Raw genomic sequence first — 20481 nt, 5'->3', positions numbered from 1 at the left:
TGATTTCAGTTAATAGCAGTTATAATATACAGAATATTAGTATTTTGAGGGATGTAGGGAGAGAACTAAATATCTTTATATAAAAAGCTTAGCATAATTCTCTTTTTATAAAGGCCTATAAATAAGACAACAAACAGCTTTCCTCAGCAAGCCCATTCACATAGTCCTTTATCTTCCTTTGGAATCTCTTTTTCTAGGTCAAATGAAAGGAATTATTAGCGTATCTATGAAGGGAATGCAAAGGAAGGAAATGATGAAGAAGGAAAAGTGGCCTCATTTACACTTCCTGGGCTCTTGGCCAGTAGCCGTTGTTTAAGATTCTGCTGGAGGCATTCAGGCTGTTTCTAGGCACTCGGCTGACTTCTAATGGACAGTTGAGGTCCTACTCAAAAAAAGTAATGATGACTGTGGTCCACAGGCGTGCCATTGACATTTCTCCCTTCTGTGTTTTTGCCTTTGTCTTTGACCTTAGAATAAACAATCCTCAGAGAGCTAGTATCTGCACTGACAATTGAAGCTGGAAGGTCTCTGCAGCGCCCAAGGGTGCACTATCAGTTCCCTCATTAAGCAATGGTGGCCTTGCTTTTAAATTAGGGAACTTTGTTCTCCTGAAAATAACTCACAGACAATTAAATTTTTTTGTTTGTTTGTTTCTTTGTTTGCATACATTCAGGAAAAGAAAGCCTCCTTCAATTCTAAGGTACAGTATACTAGGAGATATTTCCTTGGTTCCCTGGGACTGAATTTAGCGACATTTTATATGGGAGAAGAGCCAAGGCATGAGTGTTCCATTAAAAAAGATGACAACAAATACATTTTGTGTGAGCAGAAATATCCCATGATGTACAGGGAAATGTTTATTCTCTCTCATTTTTCACTTATTCATCATTGCCCCAACTTCTTTCAAAATTGATTCAGGTCAATTTGTAAAAAGACCCAAATGGAGCAGCACATGTCTTAAGTTGGGTTCCTCAGAAACAGATTTTGAGATGAATATTCATATTAAAGTGAAATACTAGAAAGTGTTCTCAAGAAAAAAACAGTAGGAAAGAGGGGAATTGGGACTTGGAAAAGAACGAGGCCAAATAAAATCTATAAATATGTGTAGTTCTCCATTCCATGTGAATTCAAACTACTTCTGATTCTCTTTCCTAATGAGTATTAAAGAGAACATACATTTGTAGATCAGTGTGCATACCAAGTGCCAGAGGGCCTGTTGATGTGTTCTGGTAAAGACACTACATCTAAAACAGCAGTGTGAGTAAATGGCCATAGAGTCCTTTGGGGGAAAGATTGGAGGAATCACTACCGTACACACTTAACATTGTATTATAGGGTCCTTCCTAATCCACATTCACATTCTCTCTTAATGTATGGGCTCTGTTTCTTGGAACTTCCTAGAAGTTAGTGTCCTATGTTTGTATTACAGTCATTCAGAGCCCCTTTTTTTCTAAAAGTTTAATGCTTAGTCTCAAATCTTGTTATACTCGTTATCACTAGAGAGCCCATTTTCATAAATGCAACCTCTGTCATTAACCCCTATGTGTATAGGATAGCTCACACTGAGCCTCTTCACAATGTCAGTGTCCCCCTCCCCTATCAAAGTGATCCTTGTAGCCTTAGTGAAGGTAGTGTCTTCTGAGCTCTGAGAAAGAAGAGAAAGAAGACAACTGGGGGAAGAGGTTAAGGTTATTGGGTTTTTCATAGCTGACCCATTAGAATAGCTGCCTCTCTTAGGCTACCTTTATATCCCTTCCATAACATTCTGCTAGGGCATGTCTGGCAACACTGCTTAATTATTATTATTTTTTCTTCCACTTTTACTGAGATATAATTGACATACAGCATTGTATAAGTTTAAGGTGTACAGCATGATGATTTGACTTGCATACATCACAAAATGATACCACAGTAAGTTTAGTGACTATCCATCATCTCCTATAGATACAAAATGTTTAAAAAAAGAAAAAATATTTTTCATTGTGATGAGAACTCTTAGGATTTCCTGTCTTAACAACTTCATATATAACATGTAGCAGTGTTAATTATATTAATTATGTTGTACATTATATCCCTAGTACTTATTCATCATAACTGGAAGTTTGTACTTTTTGACTGCCTTCATCCAATTCCCCATCCCGCACCCCCTCTTCTGATAACCACAAATTGATCTGTTTTTCTATGAGTTTGTTTGTTGGTGAAGTATAATTTACCTACACTATATTAATTCCTGGTGCATAACATAGCGATTTGATATTTCTATACATTACAAAATGATCAGGATAAGTCTAGTTACCATCTGTCACCATACAAAGGTATTAAATTATTATTAACTATTCCCCACCCTGTACATTTCATACCTGTGTCTCATTTATTTTGTAACCTGAAGTTTGTACCACTTAATTTCCCTCACCTAACAGTGTTTCACTCCTAATATGAACCATTACTTTTTCTAAGCCTTGAAGAGTCATTCTAATTATAGTCAACTATTATAACTGGATCAATAATGTCAAGGCTTGGTGGGTGGTAAGAGTAACAGAACTACAAAAAAGGCCAAATTTGGAGCCTCAGCAAAGTCTCCAATGCTAAAGTCACAGATGATAGGGAAAGAGTAGGACTCTGAGACTTGGGCTAGGGACATCTGAGAAGATTCCCTAAAGAACATTGAACCCCAGAACGCTCTTGGTCTGCTAAAATAAACTGCTATAGGATATCAAGGATAGGGTAGGTCTGAGGACCATACAAAAGATTCAGCTGTGGTGGATGCCTTGCAAACTGATAATTTTCTTCCTCAAGATCTGGCATCCACCTCTTCTGGCTATTAAACTCAATAAGTAGGTCAAGCTGCAGCAAGGCCAGTTGGGAAAGATAGCCTTGCTATAAAGGAATAAAGGAATTACTGAAGAAAGAGCTACAGGACCTGACTAATATGTGACAGAAAGAATGGCAGAGCATGCCTGAGAATGGATTTTGAGGGTGTATTTCTCATAGAGGAATAGGGAAGTAGGACCAGGAAGGGAGGGGGGCAAGTAAGGTTGCATTATCAAACAAAGTCATGCTCAAGTTAACTCTGGCTCAATTTGAGAGAAGAGCTGTGGAAACACTGAGGATCTCACCTCCAAATTGTCTGTTCAGAGGGGAAATGTACGGATTATTTATATCCCTATGTGCCTTAGGTATTGGTTAAAAGCTGCCCCTTTTAATCAAAAGGAATATGTATATTTCCAGGCAAATTTGGCTCTCTGTGGGCAAAGGTAAAGTGATTTCTAGCAGCCTGACCAAAAAATACTGATGTTGGTTTTTAAAATAGAAGCTCTATTGTGCATTGTGCATAAAAAATTTTCTAAGGATTCAAGTGTATATTCGCAGAACATTGACAGCATCAGCCACAAAACTCTTTTTATTATGCTACATGGTTCATATAGAAAATTACTCCTTCATTTAGAGTGAGGTAAATTTCCATTACAAGTTGCAAGGGATGATCGTAAGAATAATAAATACACTGTCAATTGGTTCTATAGGTGACAGTTTTAATCTATTTTCAGTGAAATGTGTGCTTTTGCAATTGTTTTGATGAGTTTGTGTTAAAATTAAGCCATTCATGATTTACAAGCAAAAGTGTGGGTGATTAGCACAAAAAATTGGGTCTTGGTATGCAAACTGCAGCTGTGGAATAGATTTTTTTGTTCTTCAATGTGAAGGTTTAAAACAATTATGGCCTCATTAATTCTATGCACTAACCTATTTAGTAAAAGGCTTTCTGAGAAGACTAGATGAGGAGTGAGGATAGACAAAGCCAGGGGTAAATTTCTTCAGGAAAAAAAAAAGATGAATGAAGTAATCAAATTGGAAGATATGAGGCTTAGAGAATAGGCACCATTCCTTATTAAATATTGAACAGAAGACACATTTAGTAGAAAATTAAACTATCCTTTCAACATGATGTGAAAACTTTTATAGATTTCCAAAAATTTACACCCAATCACTAGTCTCCAGTAGACAACATGATAGGCATGCGTTTTCTAAAATTACATTATAGATCCATTTATTTTAGCTATAAGATTAACTTAAATTGTATAATAGGGGAAAGAGAAAAAATAGGAATGAAATAAGAATGGCCACGGGAAGACTGTGTACTTCTGTTGTCTGACCCAAATTCATGTGCCTAATGCACAGTGAGACCAAACAAACTGAAACATCGAAGTTTGAAGAAGAGAAAGGTTTATTGCAAGCACCAAGCAAGGAGAATGAGAATGAGTGGCTTGTGCTCAAAAGCCTGAACTTCCCGATGTTTTGGGGGCAAAAGTTTTTATAGGCAAAATTTGAGGGGAGGTCTGCAGGGTGTGTGACCTTCCTCTGATTGGCTGGTGGTAAGGTAACAGGGTGGTGTTCCAGGAATCTCAGTCATCACCCTTCTGGTTCCAGCTAGTCTGGGGTCCACATGCTTGTGCTCAGCCTGAAGTTACAATCCTCCACCTGGGTGGGGGCCTTAGTTCCTGTAGAAGAACTCAGAGACTCAGATGCATATCAGATTGCTATGCACATCCTGAGGAGGAACCAGGACCCTGCCCCATCCCTGCACTACTGTTTCTTGGCAGCCTTTCCTTTGTTTCTGCATTCCCTCACTCCTCTAATTAGTAACTGTTCTAATCTGCCCTTTGGAACTCAGGGAAGGTCTAGGTGGCTGAAACCTTTTTCCTACAAATAAGAAATGGGGGACATGGAAAGCCTTTTTGTCCCGGTGGGCCCCACAGGGTCCTACTCAGTTTCACCTCATACTTTCTGGTCTAAAAAGAATGAGGAAATATATGGAACAGATGAGTATATCTCCCAAAAAGCCTAGCTGGGCCCCCTGCTGAAGTAGATTTGCCCCAATTGACTCATAGATGCACTGATAATAAAAATAAATGGTTGCTGTGGCAAGCCACTAAGATTTGGGATGGTTTGCTATTCCAATAGCAGACTAATACAATAAACCAGTCCCTTAAATATGAATATTCCACCTTTTTTATACCCACTATATATTCTGATACTACAAAATTATATCAAGTCTTTCCAGAAAAAGCTTTATGGATCTCAAGGGCAGATCTGTTAGGGTCAGAAAAAATGAGGTCTAAATGAAAATAAATCATTGTTTTTGTGTTATGCCTTTTAAGAACCTGAATCATCATTGACCTCGAACATCATTCCACATCTCTGGAACTCAAATGAAATGCTAGAGAAGATGACCTGTAAAATTCCTTCAGTTTCAATATTCTATGATTAATTGCATTATGATTTTTGTTAAGACCTGCTATATGAGTAACATGAACTCCAGGTCTCAGGGCATGATGCTAACTGTGGGAGACCCAGTCCCCTCACCACCTATTCCATTCCCTCAATTTCACTTTAGTGAAACATAGGTGAATATATATATATCAACTACTCAGAGGTGTTTACCCTTTGTAGAAGTCATGGCTACAATCGCAGAAGTCATGGCTGCAATTCATCAGAATAACACAGGCAGGTTGGTAAGAAAGAACAAGTTTCTGTTCTGTATGAACATGAAGAAATATACAGGTAAGTTATGCAAACTAGTTCTGCTAACATCTACAGAACAAACCACATCAAAAATGGGTGGTACTAAACACGGCACTATACTTAACAAAATTTGTGATGTGGTTTCCCTTCCTCTGAGCAGTAGAGCCTGATCAACCCAACATGTGAAGTAACTCATGTGTAAGGAACAAAGTGCAAAGATGAACTGTAGGTGATTCTGTGGGGCTGTTCTACACTCTGAAGTGAATACCCTGTTCCCTGTCTCTGCCACCATCAGAATTAAATTATTCTGTCATTTTCTTCAACTGGGGTATGACTTGAAGGATGTCAAAAAGCCTCTTTCTCAAACTGTCTCTCTCACATTAGCTAATAAAAATAGCTCAAATATCGCCACTAGTCCATTTCCAATATTTTCTGTAAATCACTTCTGGAAGGATGACATACTACATCACTTTGTAGCTGTTGATATATTAGTGAAGATAAGTGTTCATATTCCTAAAGTAGCATGTTAGTGAAGGTCTCCTTCTTTATCTCTGTCCTCCAAAATATAATTGTGCCTCGGTGACTACTAAATGAATTCAAATCCTTTTAGCTTCCCTTAATCCAAGTTTAACTCCCTTTTGCCAGTTTATATTCAACCACCTTCCATGTCCAGCCATCTTTCTATATGTATTAGTTCTAGATTCAAGTCAGACATAGTTCTGAGATTATAATTTACATTCTAAAATATACTTTTTCTTATTTTATATATATGAAAAATTTTCAAATAATTTCTACTTACTGTAGCGTGTTAAGTGATATGAATTACTATCAGGGAAAATAATTCCAGGAAGGCGAAAAGAAAGTGAAAGATTGCAATTTTAATTATAGTGGTAAGGGAAACATGTTGGAGTAAATGGCATTTGAGTAAAAATTTGAGATTGTGAGAGAGTGGGCCATATGTTTACTTGGGAGAAGAACATGCCAGGAAGAATTAGTACAAATCGGAAAGACTCTGAGGCAAGCACCAGCCTTCTGTGTTTATGATTTGAGATGGAATGAGCATAGGGGAGACTGCTAGGAGATGAGGTCAGAGAGATGATGGACAGGTAATGTAGAACCTTGGAGGACACTGTAAAGAATTTGCTTTCACTTCAAATGAGATAGAAGGCCTTGGAGGGTTTTGAGCAGAATGATGTAATCTGTTTCAAGTTCCAACAAGGTCATTCTGGCGACTGCCCTGGCCGTTAATCTACAAGGGCAAGGGCAGATGTCAGAGAACTTGTCTATTGCAGTGATCCAAGTGAGAGAGAATAGTGACATGGATGACAGAGTTGTTGAAAGCTGATCAGATTCTGCATAGATGTTGAATCTAAAACCAGTAAGTTTTTAGTCATATCAGATATGATTTGTGAATAAAGAGAAGCATGAAAGAGAAGAATTTGGGGCTTACAATGGGAAGGACAGAGTTTCCATTAAGATGAGAAGATAGTAAATAGAACAGGCATGAAGGGAGATATCCGAAAGTTAGTTTTGAATGTGTTACATGTGAGATTTCTAATAGACCTTCAGATGAAAGTAGAATAAGAAGTTAAAATGCTAATCTGTAATTCAGCATAGAAATCCAGGCTAGATATGTGAATTTGGGAGATGTGACTACATAAATTATATTTAAAGCCTTAGACTGGATGAGATCACCAAGAGAATGAGTGTGTAGATGAAGAAGAAAAAAGCATTGATTTAAGGCAAAAGCCGCTTAAAGACCAGCAAGATGAGGAATGATTAACAACTGCAGGATTTAGCAACATGGACATAAGTATCCTTATTAAATGGTTTTGATGGAATAGTGGAGTCTAAATCCTGATTTTAGTAGGTGGAAAACAGAATTTCAGGACTGAATCTAAAGAGGGCAAGTCCAGGCAAATTTTTTAGGAGTTTTGCTGTAAAAGAAAGTAGTGAAATATGAGGAGCTTTAGAATGAGGAGAGGTGTTTTGGGTTATTTTGTTTGTTTTAAAGATGGGAGAAATATGTTTGGATGCTAAATTAGGGTGACTCATCACAGAGGTAAAAATTTATGATATGGAAAAGAGAGGGTAGAATTAAAGGAGCTATGTCTTGAAAGGAGAGAAGAAATGGGATCTTGTAAATAAGTGAAGTACTTGGCTACAGCTAGGACCACAAACATTTAATTCATATTAATAAATTAATTCATTTAATTCATATTAATGAGAGAAAGCAAAGTTTACAACATAAGATTTAGGTAGAGAGGTAGTTTTGGTAGTCCCTACAGCATGAGGAAATTCTCTTCTATATTTTCTCAATTTAAGGGCAACCATATTTATATACAGGGGCAGCATTTGACATTTGAAGAGTGAGTAGGGTATATGCAATCTTGGGAGAGGGATAATGAACCAACCAGGGAAATGTAATCTAATGCTGAGTCGTATTAAAGGTCCACTTGAGATGAATAGTCATGGATTTAGAGTGAGATCAGGCAATATGGCTGTGTATTCTTCCCCCCAGGAAGAGCTGCTAAATTTAGGTATGGAATAGGAGGAGAGTTTTATTTCAATACCATTTTTGTTTTGCCAAGCAAGTACAAGGAATTGAGAGCAGCACAAGGAAACAAGACAGAGAAGGGTGTGATTACAATGATTGACCATGGAATTTAAGCTGGCATAGCAGAGTAAGGAGGAATTAAAGACAGGAGGGAGATGAAGATAGTGATAGGAACAATGACGGGTAGGGCCTAGTGAAGAAGGATTGCTGGCATGGGAGTATAAGAGAGCATGAGAGATAAAGTTTGGAAGTGATAGAGGAGTTGGAAGCTGGAAAACTGAAATTATGAAGGGTTTGCTACTACAGGAAATGACAACATTTAAGGGATGACCATGGAATAAGTAGTTGCATGAGGGTGGAGAACATGCTCATTGAAGAGAGGAGGTTGAGGGAGTGCAGGCCTGGAGTACTGGAGCTATTGCCCCATGGGTATTAATCACTAAGAATTACGATAGCAAGATGAATGAAGAGAATGGCAGTGACCAGGAGCCAAAGGAATGAGGCACTTGGGAGCTCAATGCAACAAGGCAGAGTAGTGCCAGCACAGTCAGATGACATGAGATTAGCAGCTGGGAGTTTTATGGAAAAGAGAAGAATGACTGGGAGGGAGCAACAATGAAAATCAGGAAGAACCTTCACCTGCCTCCTGGCCAAAGGATGCAGAGTACAAGAAGAAAACTACCTCTTTCTGAGAAGGCTCCAGGGAAAGCAGTGTCCACAGGGAAGAATAACTGGAAGAAGCTGAGGGGAACTTTCAGAGATACGGTTGCACATATGGGGGAGTAGGTGGATTATTGATGACTGACAGTGAATTCAGAAAGCATAGAGGTAGGGCTTCAGGACCCGTGGAGACATAGAGGAAAGTGTTATCAAGGTGACACACAGAGTCAAATGGGCATTAGAGTCCCCATAGACAATGAAGTGACTGAGAAGATCTGTTACTTGATTTGTTCATCCGTATAGTCACCATAGAATAAGTCTTGATATTTTGCACTAATTGGTACTGATAGAGTTATTAGATATTAAAAGTAGATTTTCCCTTAGTCTAACTGCTTTATTTTTTTAAAATAATCTGAAGCCCAGAGAGAGATGCAATACCTTGTTTGACTTCTTCCGAATGCAACTCACTGAAATGGTACATCTTTCATGGAAACTTCCTCCCATCATTATTCACCAAACCAAAGTTAATCTCTGGCATGAATTCTCATAGAAGTGTATTTGTCCCTCTTTAGTATTCTGATCGCATCTTTCTTCTATAGTGGTTATCTATGCTTATTGAGAGAGGACTGTGCCTATTTCACTTCTGAAACCCCCATGTCATTTGGCCAAGCACCTTGTTAATTCTCTTAAGAGATGCATATTTGCTAATGTGATTATGTACCAGTGGACAACTGACTGAGAAAACGATCACATATATTTTGATTTAGAAAAGGTAGAGGAAAATTTGCACAGTATTAAAAAAGCAAGTTGATGGAAAACCAGAGATGACCTTATTGGGACTTTAAGAAAGCAAGAATAAAACCCATGTGTTCCTAAGGAATGGAGATTAGGGCTGAATCAAAAAGAAAGAGAATAGGCTAAAATAGCAGATAAAAAATGTCACAAAAGCCACTTAAATTTCACCAAAGTGTTGTCTTGTTCTTCAGAGGATCAGCCTGCCTGTAACTGCTAGAACTGTAAAGTGAAGATATTTATACCTATTGAGGCTCTATTGAAACTGAGTTAACAATTCACGATGTTCTACTCCAAGAATGAAAAATTATGTAACCTCTATTCTTGCTTGCATAGCTTCGTAGACAAATATTAGATATCTCTTTTCTATACATTTTCATGTGATACATCATAATTAGTGTTATTAATTCTTTCCCAATATATGTGTGTATGAAAGGAAATATATTCAACAATAAAAATGGTTTTCTCTGGGTAAACACATTATAAATGATTTTTCTTACCCTTTTCTTTTTTGAGGCAGAGAACTGATTTACTGCAATGGATATATTTTACTGTTAAAATCAGAAAAAAGAGTTATAAAATGAACATTCAATAAAACCTGTAATTTATTACAGAGAATATTTGTTCTCAACTAGCCAACTCTGTAGGACATAACACAGTTTAGATATTAACTTATTTTTTTCTGTAATCTCATGTTTGGGTATGAGGATAAGATATACCTGAAAAGATCACTGGTGAGTTGTATAATTTGCTTGTTTGATTATAGGTGTTTTAATTAACAATGAATGTGAGGAAATATATTATTTTCTGGAAAAAATGTTTTCATGATGTGAGAGGAGCTAAGAAAAATAAGAATAAGACAATGCTTAGAAACTGAATAACACATATATAAGGGCTTTGCCCTTCATTCTGTAAATCATAAGAATGTGGAAGCTAGATGCAATTTGCATAATGAACAGTGAAGAAAAGGGAGGATATGCTAAAATATTAAGATTTCCCTTTCCTTCTTTACCTTTTTCGTAGTCTCTTTAATATGAATGTATTTAAAGAACATCTCCCAATCAAGGAACTATTAGCTGAGGTCAGATTTTAATCGATAAAACGATGGTAGAAACTAGTCAGCATCCAAGATCAATAAGATTTCATCATACAGAAGACCCTTTCTCCCTATAGCATATGAAGATTTCTTCTTTAGTTCTTTGATGACATGAAAATTCTAGCTATGTTGCTTAAAGAAAGGAACAAAAAAGACTAAAGTTTAATTATACTGTTTTATTTCCCTTGCAGCTGTGTCCCATTAGCCACTGAGCAATGGGAAAGTTCTTTGTAATCTTTGACCCTCCTACCAATACAGTCCTGTGCAAACTGGTAATTACAATTAATTATAGGCCACAGAGTGGTGAAACAGACACATTTTTTTTTCTCTTACAGAGGCCTATGAATTAACTTTACAGTCAAGCTATAACTCTTCAATTTCTGGGCCTGAAGCTACTAATAAGTTCAAGATATATGGTTGTCCTTAATATTGTAATAAGCTGCTAAGAATTGTGATGCTTCCTAATTCTAATTCTCATCATCAGAGGTCGATTTTTTTTATGGGTAGGCATATATTTTCACATGTTCTTGGGCATCAAGAGCATGCAGAGCTCCTAGGTAGCGTAATAAGAGCAGGGAGAATTGCCATAATAGGGAGAATAATAAGAGCAGGTAAAACTTAAACCACATTTTTTAATGCAGTTAATTTATTAATGCATTCATTATCTTTGATATCTGCAGAAACCAAGGCATAGAGACTCTGAGTATTTCCTCAAAGTTACATAGGAAGTGCTGGCCTGAGGAACTGTACTCAAGTCATGTAGCTTAGAGTTCATCCTCTTACCTAATGTGCTATATGGCCTCATTGCCTATTGGGATCTTTATGGAACTATAAAAACTCCATGGGAAAAGGGCCATAGTAAAAGGGAGAATAAACAAGTAGAGATAGCACTTACTACACTACTGAACAGCCCATGGGGATCAATAATTTCTTATTGACTGCCTCTTCTCTCATTTAGCTTTAAAAGGAATGACTTTCTACTGAAGATGTTGTGATTTATCAGATTCTCATCACCTGCCCACTGCAGTGTGATAAAGGCAAATGGCATAGGTCCTACAGTTTAGTTGGAAGTGCCTAAAGATTATAATTTCTGATGTATCCCTGACCAATGCAGAACTACGTAGAAGCTGGAGCTTTGAGTGAAGTATGGAGGAAGAGACATAAGTAGGTGTTTGGGGCCACATTCTCCCAATTTTCTGGGGTTCAGAGCAGCTTGTATCTGAGAGGAGGAAGGAACGGCCTCTTAAACTGTTAGAGATGCTTAGGATGTGATAAACTACCAAAAGCTTATAACCCCTGCCTCACAGGACAGCCTCACAATTTGCAGAGCCAAGTGTAGAATAAAAACACAGAGGCTTTTGTTTAAAAACTTTTAAGAATTTCAAGACAGCGAGAGCAGAACATGAATCCAAGCATGGGATCCTCTAAGCATGGGACTTCGTGTGACTGCACAGGACACACACCCATGAAGCTGTCCTGACTCCCCACCATGTCTCAATGTTCGTTCTCACTAATCTGAGAGTGGCAGGCCAGCCTTCCTCACTCAACTCAAATACAACTTTTCCTGAGGTCCTGTCTGTTCCTCCATTCTAACAGCACAGTACACATCCTTCTCCAGTGGAACTCATATGTCCAAGACTCGAAATCAGAGAAATGTTCTCCAGCCCATTCAAGTCTCCTGCACACCGAGCTAGAAGTTGATTTTCTATCAGGTGTACATAAAGGAGACAGGCCAGCAGCCCATTCCTTCCTAGTCTCAGGCCTGACTGGTCCCAGAGGTACTGAAAGAGAGAAAAATCAACCCTCTTACTGTTCTCTATGGCTTCATAAAAACTTGTTTTCCAAATATGATATAGAAAAACTTTCCTCATTATTCCCTCCTTCACAAAAGACTGAAGGATTAAGATAGCTCTATCAGTGATCTTTCATTCTTCCACATTTGCCAGAAACTAGAAATAAACTTTATAAAGGTCAGTTCTAGGAAATGCATTAAAAAAGGCAGAAAATTGTATGATAGCTGAATGTATCTTCATTCTAATCTTTTTTTCTGTATTGTTGTAAAAAGAGCTTGCCCAAGTTTTCTTCTTGGGGCTATTTCCTAGTCGCCTTTTTTCTTTTTGACAGCACTTTTGTAGAAAGTTTATCTTTTATTAGCTTTTAGGCCTCCAGTCATCATGCACTGCAAAATCCTCTGGGGCATGTTGAACTTTTATTCTAGTGTTGTCTCTCTCTCTCAAAGCCTTATCGCTATCATTCCTTTGAAGGGCTGTCCTCAGCTTAATATGTGAAGGTTAGTCTCTGACAGAACCTTTTAATCACACCAGCACAGAACTCAACCGGTAGTATTACTATTGCAGTCTCGTATTTATGAGTTTAATTAGCTTGGTTAGATAAATAGCAGAGAAACTTGGGCCAATAAAGAGAATTTGTTGATAACTATTTAACTTCTTGCCTTATTTTTAAGAATATACCTGAATATGCTTATAATTAAATAATTATACTTATGCTAAGAGAATAATTTTAACCACCCACCTTGAATATTTGTACATGTATAAGAATATAAATTTATATTATTATATTATATATTATATTATATTATGTATTTCTCTGCAACTTTACACCTGATTTTTACTGACCAGCTGAGCATCAATGATATGTTATATATTTTCCTTAGTAAATGGATGCCACTTAGATAAGAAAACACATTGAAAAAATCACATTAAGGTCACACTCTCAAAAATATTATTGTGTGCTTCATGCAGAATTAAACATTTTTGTTATTACCCTGAGGGTAGTGGTTATCTTTGAGGCTCATTAGCAGGAGAACACACAAAACTAGAAAGATATAAAGGAAGGTTTATGTTCTTTGTTGGGCTCCAACTAACTGCATTAAAATAAACCTAGTACTTTTGCCAGCTTTAACGCTCATAGAAGAGGAAGCAATCTAGACTCCAGTCTTTTGATGTGGTCATATATCTATTGCCAAGTTTCTTTTTAAAGTCCCCCAGATAAACATGTATACCAATTAAGCAATATAAAATAGAGAGGAACTTCTTGTGCCCGCATGCCTTTTTCTCATTAATTCTAGGAAATGACTCCAGGACTTCTTCCCATTATTATCCAATAGATTAAATGACATCTTCCCCCCAACTGACTCAGGTAAAAGTGCCAGGTTTACTTTCATCTTGGACTCTCTTCTTTGAATGAAGACCAGACCAAACAGTGCCCTTTTGAGGTTGAAGATGCCTTTCTTCATAATGTCATCCATTAGAGAAAAGTTTGAGGAAAGGTCAGATCTATCCCAGTGTAAAAGAAAATGCTGACAATTCACATAAAGCCACTTATTGCTGCTTAGAAATACCCTCATTTCAAGTTTTGTTGCAATAATTTACCCATCAAATAGATTCAAAACACCAAATAATAGCATAGGTATGTGCTATACACCTATATATATAATTCAAAGTAAAATACATTTCATTTACAGTAATGTAGTTTTGAAGTATGAAAGAAGAAATCATTAAACAGGGTAGAGATGACACTCTGTTCCAGTCTAGATTCAGGCATTAAAAAAAGCACTCTTGAAGTGTTAATTGAAGTGGATACAAAGAAAGAACTATTTACCATGGTGTGGCTAAGAATAGAAGAATCAATAAGATACTGTGAAGAACAGTGACAAAGAAGAGCAGGAAACCATGATCATCTCTAGCTTTATACGGATAAGGACACAAAAATAACTAGAACTAGGCAAAAGCTATAGCCATAGGAGCTCTGGCTGCAAGTAAAGAACACAACCTCTGCCAAACCGTGGCCAGTGAACAGGTGGGAAAGGCGGGGAAGTAAGGACCAAATATTCTTCCCTTTCTCCCTATGATCTCCTAATGGTACCTCCCATTGACTAGACCAAATGGGAAGCAAGAGTGAAAGATAACATTAAAAATTAGAATTTCTGACCTCAAAAGAGGGCAGAAAAGAATAGACGATGATCTGTGGGAAAATGAAGCAAAACCAGTACCCATATATTTTGGTCTTCTTTGAAACTGAACCCAGTATTTCAACACACATACTTTTTATCAGAACCCTTGACACTTTTGGAATAGAAGTCTGGAAACAGAGGTCTGCCAAGATGAGAATAGGTTGAAGAAAAAAAATAGTTTTATGGAAAAAGACATTAAACATTTAAGCTATTCTCGCTATTTAAATGAAATTATGATGTTAATAATTACATTATTTTATTTCCTTTTCACATTACTGATACTAAGATGTCCTCTGATAATTATAAACAGAGACTGCCATCTTGATTTTAGCCCCCTGGCACATTAATTATATATTCTTACTTCTTGGAGATCTTGGAATAACACAAGTTGGCTTCATATCAAAGAACCAGACTGGAACTTTTATTCACTTCATAATTCCTTACTATGATAGTCATAAAAATGAGCAATTCAACTGTTATTTTATTTATCTTTTATCCTTAAGTGTTACAGCAATGAAAACAGGAAACAACTGCACAGATCCCTGTGCTGGAAATTCCCACATTATATTGATCTCAGCATAAGAAACACATTGAATTCCCCTCCGATACTTCAGAAAGGGCATCTTACCTTTATTTACTTTCAATAAGTTTATTAGTGTCTACAGGGCATATAATTGTGTTGTTAGAACAGAAATGTTTACATAATTCCTGTTCTCAAAATAATTAAAATTAAGATCAGGATCAAGACTTAGACAAATGAAAAGTTTCACATTAATACAATTGAGTAATTAATATAATATAAAATAAAATAAACTCTATCATAGGAATAAACCTCACATTTTGCCATTCTTATATGTCCTAACCAACTCTTTAAATGATGCTTATTCATGCATCCCTTTGAAAAAAGATCATATGAATATGCTCCATGGCCTTGGTAAGGAGTAGTCCCAGGCTATAAAAGAGGTAGAATCAAATTGTGAAAACTACTGATAATGTATCTGTAACTCAGCTTCAGGCTTATAAGTCAGGATATGAGGAAGAAAGACTAAGAAAGACAACAATATAGAATCCTCTTTTTCTAGGATTGATTAAATATTGGTATTACTCTTCAAATATCAATTTAAGATTTATCTGCAATAATTCCAACAATGATGTCATATGTGTCTTGCCTATGTGAAACAACAGAAAATTAACCTCCTTTGTATCTTAAGTCCTGATATATCTAGAGTAGCTCTAAAATTTTTCTCTTCAAGAATATGTTTCCAGTACGCAGTTCCTTGCAGGCACTGGTTTTCTTTTAATTTTATATATTTAGTATTCATACAGTAAAATTCACTTTTTTTTTGGTACAACCCCAAAATCAGGACACCAAATGGCTCTATAACTCCAAAAAACTAGTTTGTATTATCCATTTATGGTCACACACACATAGACACTTATCCTACTGATAGATTCTCCATCACAATAGTTTTATCTATTCACCAGTGTCATATAAATCAAATCAAATTATATTCATATATCATGTAAACATTTGAGACTGACTTCTTCCAATCAGCATGCTTTATATTCATTCAAGTTGTTGTCTGTATCAATAGTTGAGTTTTTGTTTTTAGTTGCTGAGTTTGGTGTAATTATGGATACAGCTGCTATAAACATTTGTATACATTTTTTTTGGTGATCGTAAGGTTTTATTTCTCTAGATTAAATAGTAGTGATGTTGCTGAGTCATATAGTAAATGTACGTTTAACAACTGCCGTATTGTTTTCTGTGGCTGTATCATTTTTTTTTTTTAATGTATTTATTTATTTATTTTTGGCTGTGTTGGGTCTTCGTTTCTGTGCGAGGGCTTTCTTCAGTTGCGGCGAGCGGGGGCCACTCCTCATCGCGGTGCGCGTGCCTCTCACTGTCGCGGCCTCTCTTGTTGCGGAGCACAGGCTCCAGACGCGCAGGCTCAGTAGTTGTGGCTCACGGGCCCAGTTGCTCCGCGGCATGTGGGATCTTCCCGGACCAGGGCTCGAACCCGTGTCCCCTGAATTGGCAGGCAGATTCTCAACCACTGCGCCACCAGGGAAGCCCTGTGGCTGTATCATTTTGCATTCTCTTCAGTTGTGGATAATAAAGTGACTTGCTCAGCATCGTCTCCGGTATTTCGTATGGTTAGTATTTTTTACTTTATCTACACTAATAGATACATAGTATATCTCATGGTCTTAATTAGCATTCCCCTAATGAATAATGGTGTTGTGTAGAAATGGTGTCTTCTTAAATAGTTAGTTGATTTTGCCAGGGAAATCATCTGAGCTGGTGATTTCTTTTTAGGATTATTTTACAAACTACATTTCTGTAAGAGCAATAGAATTTCTCTTGATAAGAACAGGTCCATTTGATCTGAGTTGCCGAATGTATATGCCTAAAGTTATACATATTCCCTTGTTATCCTTTAAATATCTTCACACTCTATTGTGACACTCCTTTCATTGCTGACATTGGTGATTTGTCTCTTTTCGTTTTTCTTTGTTAATCTTGCTAAAGGTTTATCAGTTATATTGATCTTTTCAAAGAAGCAGATTTTGGTTTATTGTTTTTTCACTAGTGTAAATCTGTTTTCAATTTCAGTGATCTCTTCATCGCTTCCTCTCTTCTACTAATCTGGATTCATTTTGTTCTTTTTCTTCTTTATTCTAAGTAGAAGCTTAGATTATTGATTTGAAATCTTCTCTTCTACTATAAACGATACTATTACAAATTTCCCTTTATGCATTGCTTTAGTTGCATCCCACAAATTTTGATATGTTGCATTTTCATTTTTGTTTAATTCAAAGTACTTCTGGGCTTCCCTGGTGGCACAGTGGTTTAGAATCTGCCTGCCAATGCTGGGGACACGGGTTCAAGCCCTGGTCCAGGAAGATCCCACATGCCACAGAGCAACTAAGCCACCCGTGTGCCACAACTACTGAGCCCGCGTGCCACAACTACTGAAGCCCGCGCACCTAGAGCCCGTGCTCCGTAACAAGAGAAGCCACCGCAATGAGAAGCCTGTGCACCAGAACGAAGAGTAGCCCCTGCTCTCCACAACTAGAGTAAACCCACGTGCAGCAATGAAGACCCAGCGCAGCCAAAAATAAATAAAATTTAAAAAAAAAAGACCCAATGCCTTCTTTAAAAAAAAAAAAAATCTGATATCAAAATACTTCCTTATTTTGCTTGAGATTTTCTCTTTAACCCCAGGGGTTATGTATTTAGAATTGTGTTGATGAATTTCCAAATTATTGACTATTTTCTTGTTATTTTTCTGTTATTGTTTTCTAGTTTAATTCTATTATGGTCAGAAACATACATGTTGATTTCTATTCTTTTAAAATTGTTATGGTTTCTTTTATGATGCTGGGTATGGTCTATCTTGCTGACTGTCTCATGTACTTGAAAAGAATGCATATTTTGTGGTTGTTGGGTATTATTATTCTTTAAATGTCAACTTAATTCAGGTGGTTCATGATGTTGCTCATTTCTTCTATAACCTTCTTATTTTTTGTCTACTAGTTCTATACATAACTTGAGAGAGGAGTGTTGATTTCTCCATCTGTAATTGAAGATTTCTTTTCTCAGTTCTGGCAGTTTTTTGCTTTATACATTTAGAAGCAAACATATGCATTCATATTTAGAATTGTTATATCTTAGGTTTGCTGATTAGGATCAGATCCGTACATGTGCAGCTTGGGGTTCCATCAGGAGTTTATAGACCACATTATGGGATTTATCGCCCAACCTCCTTCCCCTTAATGCTCTCCTTGGTGTTTTGGTTCCCTGGGGATCCCTTTTACTTTCCTTCAGAGAGAGCTGGACCTTTATTTATCCAGCTCTGTCACACAGTTCTGTAGCTGCACCACATACGAAGCAAGCCATCAGAAGACAGGGTTAAAAAAAATAGCCACATGGATTTGTCTTCACAGTTTTGGGCCCCAATCAAAGAGGAAAGTTCCCCTTCCTCAGAGTTTTGGCTCCTATGACTTTCCACTGCCAACTCTGGTGCTATGCTCTGCAAATTGCTTGGGGGCTAGAGCATGAGACAGTGGAGAAAATAATTAAATTAAGGGGAAGGTGGGTTTCTCACTCTTCTTAAGTGTTAAGAGCTCCTTTTCCCACATCTGAACCAAAATGAGAGTGCTTCTCCAAGAACTCTCTTTGCACCCGACTGCCACATCTGGGGTTTCCTACTGCAGTGTGTTCAGGCTGGAGACTACTCAAGGGAAAAAAAAAAAAATGGTGAACTTGCTGCTGATTTGGTGTTACTTTGAACTCCACTCTTCCCCAACATGACTGCTACTATTTACTTTTCAGTGTTCTCACATAGCTACTATATGCATCCTGTCCAGGTTTCATAATTGCATTCAGTGGGAGAGAAAGGATAGAATGCACTTATTTAATCTTATCACACACCCAAACACACTGAGAATTGAATGTGACTTAAGTTTTTGCAAAATAAAATTTATTTGCTAATGAAATTAAGAAAATATAGTGAAAACCAAGAAAATGCTCTTTCGGAAGATTTTATCATATTTCAGCTATATTCTATTGATTGATAATAATTACTTCTATTTTTATTATTTGTATATCACCTTTTAGTTTACAAAGTCTTATCTAATAATTCTCTCCTACCTTAACACTAGTCAAACCATTTGAAACCATTTGAAATAGTTTGATGGGGCTTTGTGACATAGTGTAGCACATTTTCTACCACAGATTTTCCAGGATCATATAATGAAAATAAATTTATAAGACAGGTTTGGATAAGCAACTATTTCTTTGCTTCCTTGTTTTCACAGATGAAATTATGTAATTCCATAAGTATATTTTAGTCAACCAATCCTTTTGTTACATAATGGAAAGGTGACAGCTGCTCGTTATGTTGTAGTCAGTCTACTAGTAGTAGACATCTGTGCTAGTTCTTCCCCCATTTTCTTGATAATACTGTTATAAGCAAATAAAGGGATAATTTATTTAATGACATAATAAAATTTTAATTAAAAAATTTCAAACTCAAGTTGTTTTTAAAGTTTTAAATATATATGGTGTTTTTTTTAAAAATTCCTGTTTAAAAGACAAGGGAAACATCAGATGGTTTCCCCATATAATTCCTTCATTCCTTGTTAATGAGGATCTACATTTAAAAAGCAAGAGATTTTCACTTTTTTTGTGAGTGCTGGTTTTATTTTAAAGTTGAACAAGACTGAAAGCAGAAGTAGAACTTTAAAGCAATTAGTCTGGATGTCATAATAATTTTTCTTTTCTGAATATATTTGTTTTGATTTTTTCAATTTGCAATAAAAACAAAATAAAATATGTTGTAAATTAAACCTAAAGAAAAATGCTTCTAAGTGAACTTAAATAAAAGAATTTAACCTTAGAGATTTAGGTGATTAGATTTATTGCCTATCATTAAAGTAAAACTGGACAATTCATATTGGGACATATCCATCCATATACAAAAAGTTTAAAATTTATTGAATTAATTTGACAAATTATGCAAACAAAGTCAAAAAATTTCTTACAATGTAAGCATACAACTTTTTGCAATTTACTAGAATGGTTTCCAGATTTCTAAGCATAAAATGTTTCAAGTAGGTGAACTACAGTTTGTTCCAAATTTGCTCAGATGTATTTTGAGGACTTTTTAAATTGCCTTTTTTCACTACTCCTCTTCTCTGCCACTAAGAAGTAAACCCTTACTAAACCTATATCTTTAGTGCAATAAAAAGAAAATACCATACCATTCTTTTAAGAGTTTCTATTGATCTCTTTGTGAATTTTTTCTAGATTTCTAGCAAGTAATATCCTCTTAGAACCTCTGCAGGTATAATACTGGATCAACTTAATATCTGTGA

The 20481-nt window shown here is 36.4% G+C and overlaps 1 long non-coding RNA gene across 9 annotated transcripts in view; it reads left to right on the top strand.

Annotated features, from left to right (window-relative positions):
* Positions 1-20481, top strand: part of LOC133102340 (uncharacterized) — a 730306-nt gene that overhangs the window by 646226 nt on the left and 63599 nt on the right. Inside the window, exon 7 of one of the 9 annotated variants that reach the window (XR_009702911.1) lies at positions 17422-17746. The exons of the other annotated variants lie outside the window; for them this stretch is intronic. This is a non-coding gene — a long non-coding RNA (uncharacterized LOC133102340). Of the gene's footprint in view, positions 1-17421; positions 17747-20481 lie in introns of those variants that run through there. 9 annotated transcript variants of the gene reach the window in all.

This window comes from Eubalaena glacialis, chromosome 12 (assembly GCF_028564815.1).
Source record: "Eubalaena glacialis isolate mEubGla1 chromosome 12, mEubGla1.1.hap2.+ XY, whole genome shotgun sequence".
Lineage (NCBI taxonomy): Eukaryota > Metazoa > Chordata > Mammalia > Artiodactyla > Balaenidae > Eubalaena > Eubalaena glacialis.
Note: the sequence above shows the minus strand (reverse complement) of the source record. Positions and strands in the feature narration are given on the sequence as shown.